The sequence below is a fragment of the Ursus maritimus genome, unplaced genomic scaffold (assembly GCF_017311325.1).
Source record: "Ursus maritimus isolate PB19 unplaced genomic scaffold, ASM1731132v1 scaffold_29, whole genome shotgun sequence".
Classification (NCBI taxonomy): domain Eukaryota; kingdom Metazoa; phylum Chordata; class Mammalia; order Carnivora; family Ursidae; genus Ursus; species Ursus maritimus.
In genome coordinates, this window is record NW_024425452.1 from 14,339,307 (window position 1) to 14,346,862 (window position 7,556).

At 44.9% G+C, this 7,556-nt stretch overlaps 1 pseudogene; it reads left to right on the forward strand.

The window, feature by feature from the left end:
• Positions 1-2,437: 2,437 nt before the first annotated feature.
• On the forward strand, positions 2,438-3,352 carry LOC103664118 (annotated as a pseudogene).
• Positions 3,353-7,556: the final 4,204 nt, after the last annotated feature.

A 7,556-nucleotide genomic window follows, 5' to 3' on the forward strand; every position in this document is an offset into this window, starting at 1 on the left:
TGATGGAATTTTTAATAAGGTGACATCCTATCTTTGTCACCTATGAATGGGAGACAAGAGCTGAAGAGACAGAAAGAAATGATGGCTCTATGGGATTTTTATTTTAAGACATTTAGGTGGTGACATCCCCATGACGGTGCAGTAGGGGACCTCAGCCCCTGGCCCTCACAAGATCAACAACCCCGTAGCTCTCCCCAAACCCAAATAACTCAGCAGGGGGTGGGGAGGGCTCAGGGGGCCATTTCGGCAACTTCGGCAACACAGGAGAACAAAAATGGTGCACAACCCGGCCTAAAGGGAAGGAAGAACAGCTTCGTTTTGCCTCCATCATTTCACCCCGCCGGCCAGCACCGTTCTAGGCCCTGAGCGAATGCTGCCCTAGCTACAGAAAGTTCTCTTGCAGGGAAAGGGGAAGCAGATGATCAGCCAACTTCTGTAGCCTTTCCAGATACGTGCTTCCGTGTCACTCTACCTAAGGACCAGCAGAGCTGAGATGTGGAGAGATGGTCAGGACGAGGCAGAAGAGCAGGGGGACCAGTCGGAGCCACACGGCAGGGAGGTCCCAGGAACACGCCCTGCAGAGGAGCCCAGTGGCTCCTGACACTGAGAAAAGCGATGGTGAGCGCAGTCGTCACACACCCCGTGCGGATTTTACTGGGTTTTCACCCCACGGGCATCTGCCTGCCACCTGAGCTGCTCTCCACTCCTTACCCTGCTCCACCCCCACCCGAGCCCAGGATCCCCACCGGCAACACCCCAGCCTCTGCAGCTGCAGACCTACCAAACGCAAGGCCACGGTCCCCGGCCGACCCTCACTCACGAGTGCGTGCTTGACGCTAGCCGCTCTAGCTGTGCACCTGCACGCCCTCGCCCTGACTCCCAACACCAGCCCCCACTGCTGGACACAGGCCCAGGGGGAGATCCTGCGGCCACAGGCGTGCATACAGACAGCAGACGCCCCTGCAGCTGTTCTGGGGCCTGGCCTTAGCCCTGTCCCGTCACTGGCCTCCACCACGGGGCCTGCTTGCAGCTAGCTGTGCACCTGCGCCCTGCTGACCAAGTCCAGTTGCCAGTCTCTACGGCAGCGTGCGTGCCCCTGCCGAGACCTGGGGCCACGGGTGGGCGTCTCCAGCTTTCACTGTGCCCGAAGCAGAACAAGAAAGGAGGAAGTAAAATTGTCTTTGTTTGCTGATGACATAAAAAAATCCCAACAATTCCACCAAAAAAACCCCACCACCACCACCAAAAAAACCACAAAAAACAAAAACAAAAAACCAAAAAACAACAACAACAAAAAACCATGTTAGAATAAACAAGTTCACTAAAGTTTCAGGTTATAATATGAACCTACAAAAGTCAGTTACATTTCTATATACTAACAATGAACTCTGAAAAAGAAATAAAGAAAACAATCCCATTTACAATACCACCAAAAACCACACAATACTTAATAATAAATTTAACCAAGGAACTATAAGACATTAATGAAAGGAATTAAAGAAGACACAAATACATGGAAAAATATCTCATGTTCATGGATCAGAGAATATTGTTAAAATGGCCATACTACCAAAAGCAATCTACAGACTCAGTGTAATCTCTATGGAGACTCCAAAGGTTGTTTTCACAGAAATAGAATTAATGATCTTCAAGTACAAATGGAACAAATGGAACGACCAAAGACCTCAAACAGTCAAAGCAATCCTGAGAAAGAAGAACGAAGCTGGAGGCATCATACTTCCTAATTTCAAACTGTACTGCAAAGCTGCAGTAATCAAAATAATTTAGTACTGGCATAAAAACAGATACATAGACTCCCCAAAACACAGAATTGAGAGCACAGAAATAAACCCTTGCATATACAGTCAACTGATACTTGACAAGGGAAGCAAGAACATACAATGGAGAAAGGCGAGTTTCTTCAGTAAATGGTGCTGGGAAAACTGGGTGTTCACAGGCAAAACAATGCAGACTGGACCCCTATCTTACACAACTCATGGAAATGAAACATAAGACCTCAAACTATAACACCTAGAAGAAAAGAGGAGAAAAGCTCCCTGACATTGGTTTTGGCAATAATTATTTTGTGGTGACACCAAAAGCACAAGCAACAAAAGCAAACCCAAGGGGACTACACCAAGCTAAAAGCTTCTGTACAGCAGAAGAATTAATCAACAAAATGAAACAGCAACCTACAGAGGCTCAGAAAAAGGGCAGAAAATATTTGTCAATTATATATCTAATAAGGGATTAACTTCCAAAATATGTAAGGAACTCAACCAACTCAAAAACAAAAGCCAAAAAACCAGATACATAAACAAAACCCAAACTGATTAAAAAATGGTCAAAGACCCAGTCAGGGAGCTGCAGCCCACAGAGGACTGAGCGGCCTCCTCCTGGACCACCCCCACCTGCCCCCTGGCTGCCCGAAGCTCCATCCCCAGGCCCTCCTTCTCCCTCCATTCTCCTCCATTTCCACTGAGGAAAAGGAATCCTCTAGTATGTCCGCTATCCAGAAACTCCGCCCTTTGGATCCCTTTGCTGACGTAAGTAGGGTTGATGATCCGCTTCCTGCTGGCACCGAGGATCATATTCATGTAAGAAGTCAGCAGAGACATGGCAGGAAGACCCTTACTACTGTCTAAAAACTTGCTGATGATTATGATAAAAAGAAACTAGTGAAGGCGTTTAAGAACTTTGCCTGCCGTGGTGCTGTCACTGAGCTTCCACCACATGGAGAAGTAATTCAGGCTCAGGAATATATGCCAGTTCCCCCCTCGAAGAGACCGGACTGGCCAAGCACGGCCAGCTGGAGGTTCGTGGGCTTTGAGTGCTTTTGGCTCACCGACGCTGCATGAGGATTCCCTTCCCATGAGTAGAATTCCCCTTCTGTCCTTTGTCACAAGTTTAAAAACCTCACAGCTTGTATAATGGAACCATTTGGGGTCTGCTTTTCACTTGGACGAGTGTAACTCCTTCCTGCAATAAACTGAGAAGAGTCATGTTGTCTAGTCTCAAAGTCCCTCATTTCGACACAACAGGCGCTATGCAGTGTCTGGCCTGAAACCTAACAGTAACGAGATGTTTCGGTCCGGCCCAGAGCCCCAAGATCACAGCCAGCTGTGTCTGGCCAGAAGCTCCCCAGCTCTCCCTCTTCAGAGTTCCCTGCCCTGAGAGAATGTCACCACCTGACGAGCCCACGCTGAAGCTGAGAGGACGGGCTGGGGTCAGACAGCACCAGCAGCTGTGCTGTGAGTGGGAGTCCTTGGTAGTCAAAGAAAGATCCCTGGTGTCTCCAACCTACCGGGTGGGCAGAGCTCAGAGCGGCCACCTTCCCTCTAGGGAGGTGTGATGGGATTTCTGGCTTGCCCTCAAAGTCTTTTTGACCAAATATATCCCTAGCTAATCGGTGTCCCAACGCCAGAATGTGAGGCCAACCTTCTCTCAGATTGAAACTTTTGACAGGGGAACAAACTCCAAACTGTTGGATCAGGACGTAGCTGGTTGTAGGGCTTGCGACTTTCTAGCAACAGCGGCCCAACGGCATGTGAAGTAAGAGACTGGTTTTCGGTTTCTTTTTTCTTCCAGTTTTGATGTTACATAATGTCTTCAAACCCTTATTTAAATAAAATTCGTCGTCAGAAACAAACAAAAAAATGGTCAGAGAAATTGGGTGTGGAGCAAAGGGTACCCCAGTGCACTGTTGTTAGGAATGCAAATTGGTGGAATGGAAAACAGTATCAAAAGCTTAAAAATAGAACTATCATGTGATCCAGCAATCCCACTTCTAGGTGTATATCCGAAGGCAATGAAACCACTATCTCAAAGAGAAATCCGCACTGCCATGTTTAGTACGTTATTCACAATGGCCAAGATATGGAAATAACCTAAGTGTCCATCAGCTTCGATGGCTGGGGGAATGGCTAAAGATGTGAGATACAGATATAGATGTATAGACATACACACGATTGCATATTATTCAGCCTTGAGAAAGAAGGCAATCCTGCCATTTGTGATAACGTGGATGAACCCCGAGGGCATTATGCTGAGTGACATAAATCAGACAGAGAAGGACAAATACTGTATGATCTCACTTACATGTACAATCGAAAAACACTGAACTCCCAGAAACCGAGTAGGATGGTAGTTGCCAAGGGCCAAAGGCTTAGGAAAATGTGGAGATGTTGGACAAAGTGTATACTTTTAGTTAAGATGGATACATTTCAGGAATCTAAGTTAGAGCGTGGTCACCAGAGTTAACAATACTGTACTGTGTACTCGCAAGTTGCTATGACAGTAGAATCTGAATGGTGTCACCATGACAACAAAATGGTGATTATGTGAGGTGATACGCCAACAAAACTTATGGTGGAAAACATTCTGCAATATACGTGTTTCAAATCATCCCACTACATACCTTCAACTTAAACAATTTTATATGTCAGTGAATACATTCTGGAAATCTAAAGTACAACATGACGGTTATAGTTAACAATACTGTAATTTTTACTGAAAGTTGCTGAGAGGGGAAATCTTAAATGTTCTCACCACATATACACACACACACACACACACACACACACACACAGGCACAAAGACAATTATGTGAGGTGTCAGAGATACCAACCAACCCCACTGTGGCACTTCTCCAACCTGCTGTATACCGTAAGCTTATACAATGTTACTGTGTAAATTATATCTCAATAGAGCTGAAGGGAAAAAACTGAAAAGATCAGACGTGTCAACATTCCTTAGAAGTTACTGCTCTTCACTAAAGTGAAGGGGCATTAATTTTTCCTCGCCACCAAAAACTGCTTTCAGGGTGAAGTTTGTGGCTTACAGGCCTTTTTGTCTGTGTATTTTCACAGTATGCTGTTAGGTACCTTTCCTGGAATTAGCCTTCAATGTGTTTATAATGACTGGTAATAGAGTGCTTGGAGACTGCGCTCATTAAATATAGCAGCTAAAGAAGTAGGACCTCCCCAACAAAGGACATGTGGCTTTTAACTGGAGTCAGGCAGGCTGTAAAAGTTCCCCACTTCGGCACACCAAAAACTTGGACTCAGCCATGACAATGGCTCCACATGAGATGCATTCACTGAATTAACATCTGAGCATGGTTATCAGTTTGTTTTCATCTGGAATATTCATTTTTAAAGTCTGGCCCGTGCTTCCCATTTATTTTTCAGAAGGTGTATTAGGTTCCAAATACTGGAAGCAACCCATGGCGGGTGGCAACCTGGCTCAATTCTTGGAAAGGATTTACAACAGAAAAACCCCTATGAGCTAAGTCACATTCACAGAATTCGGGTAGATTCGGGGAGGGGGATCAGGTTGATACTGATTACTTAGCAAGAGCGTTCTTTATAGAACCCACAAAGGAAAACTGTAATCCAGTTCCAGGAATTCTCATTGATTTCTGTCATGTAGCTGACTAACAAGCCCTGATTTATGTGAGGCGATGGCCATGGTGATGCTTATCTGCAGCCGGTGAGACACCTGTGCTCGTGAGAATGGGGTGCCATCTTCAAGTACGTTCCGCAGAAAGTTGATCGGAAATCAACATGGAGAAAAATAACTTTAGAAAATGTGCTTGCACACTTGCAAATGCCAAGTGAAATTTAAGGTAAATGAGTTTGTCTAGGACAATATTTTAGAATGTTCAAGGGTCTATTGTGCCTCTCCAAACTTACCTGAATATAGCCTTTTGTTTGTTTGTTTGTTTGTTTGTTTGTTTGGCAAAGTATCTTGCCTTCGTCTTTTCTTTGCAGTGTGTCCCCTTGTTTTAGGGCCAGTCACCATCCACTCCATCAGCTTTCTCATTTTCAAAATAGAGTAACACTTATTTTGATGGGTTTAATATGAGGATCGAGTACAAGTTTATACGCATATGTGTATGACAAAGTATACAAATGGCTGTTTCCAGGCACGGGCAGGACGCTGGTGATAGACTAACGTACCTGTCTCTTCCCACCTCCTGCTCTTTTTAAACATGTGTAGCCCTTCACAGCTTAAAAGCCTGAACTGTTTCTCTTTCTTGGGCAATCTCATCTCTGATTATGCTCCTTTGACCTCTGTTTCTTGCACTTCTATCCAGGGCCTCATTACTGCGTCTGTCCCACCCCATGCTAATACATTACACGTTCACGGCATTCTCCAAAACGTGAAATCTGGGGGAAACATGGGATTAAAAAATATTCAACAGATGTTACACATTTCATTTCAGCAGGATGTCTCAGAGCCTTAGTTATGTATGGCATTGTGCCCCTCCAAGACGGAACTGTAACTGAGAGCATATTTTCCAAATTTATTTTACAATGGAACTCCACTTTTCTTGGTGTGTCTATGGGTCCCAGTGGTCTACAGAACACACACTTGGAAGTGCTACCGTATAGGCTTGGTGGAAATGAAACAGCCCCGCTGCTGAAGTCAAGGAGAACCTCCGTGACTATATCCCCAGTAATCCAACGCTGTCCTCTGATTCTGATCAGAGGTTAAGAGGGACACGTACCTAGAGCGTCCAGCTTAATTACATTATCACAAAAAACATTTTGATAACATCACAGCTAAAAAAACTTCACAGACAGCAAAATCTTGAGTGGCTTAAATTTCCCAGGGTACGAAATACCTGAATATACTGAGTTTTCTGGTTAATTCAGGCTAAAAATATTTATAAAATCGATAGGTATGCTTTTTGGATTTAGTAAATTCAACAAATAAACATAATTGAACACGTCTTGATGATGTGAGCTCTTTATTTGCGGTATTAGGAGGCATGGCCTTTGGGAGGTAATTAGGTCATGAGAGAGCAGCCCTTGTGATGGGATTACTGAACAGACATGAGAGAGCTTGCTTCTCTGCTCTCCACCAGAAGACACAAGGACACTGCTGTTTGCAAACCAGGACCAGACCCTCATCAAGAACCCTTCCTGGCCTTCAGAATTATGAGAAATCAGTGTCTGCTCTCTGAGGCACTCAGTCTACGGTAACTTGTTACTGCAGCCCAAGTAGCCTAAGACAAGGGCCCCACAAAGGCATGGCCGACCTGTCATCGAGACAATCCTTCACTCCTTCTAGGGAAAGGAGGGGCTCCAGCTAGCATGTTAGTTGCATTCTGACTGATTGCAGATTTTTGCAGAACACCTTGACCTCTGGCTCCTGAGAGAAGTCTGTCCCGATGACTCATTGCCCAGAGGCTTCTCTATCATGACACCTTCTACCTTTGTAGCGCTCAAACAGCATGACAACAGTGCTGCTGTTGGGAATTAAAGCAAGGACAACTTCCACAAAGCAACTCATACAACTGGCATTAGAGAAAAGGTCCTCCCCCTGGCTCTTACCAGTAAGCAGACAACACAAATCCTAATTAATATCAAGGAAAAATTAATAACGTGCTTACCTCTTCATAGTAGAATAATTGGATGACTTTCAATGACATCTTGACTTTAAGGAATGAACGTCCCACCAGTCACAGGTTCTAGAGGTGGTACACCTCAGAGCAATCACATGACTTGACCTAAGAGCAAAAAAAATCCTGAAGTTTCCAAAGAAGGACA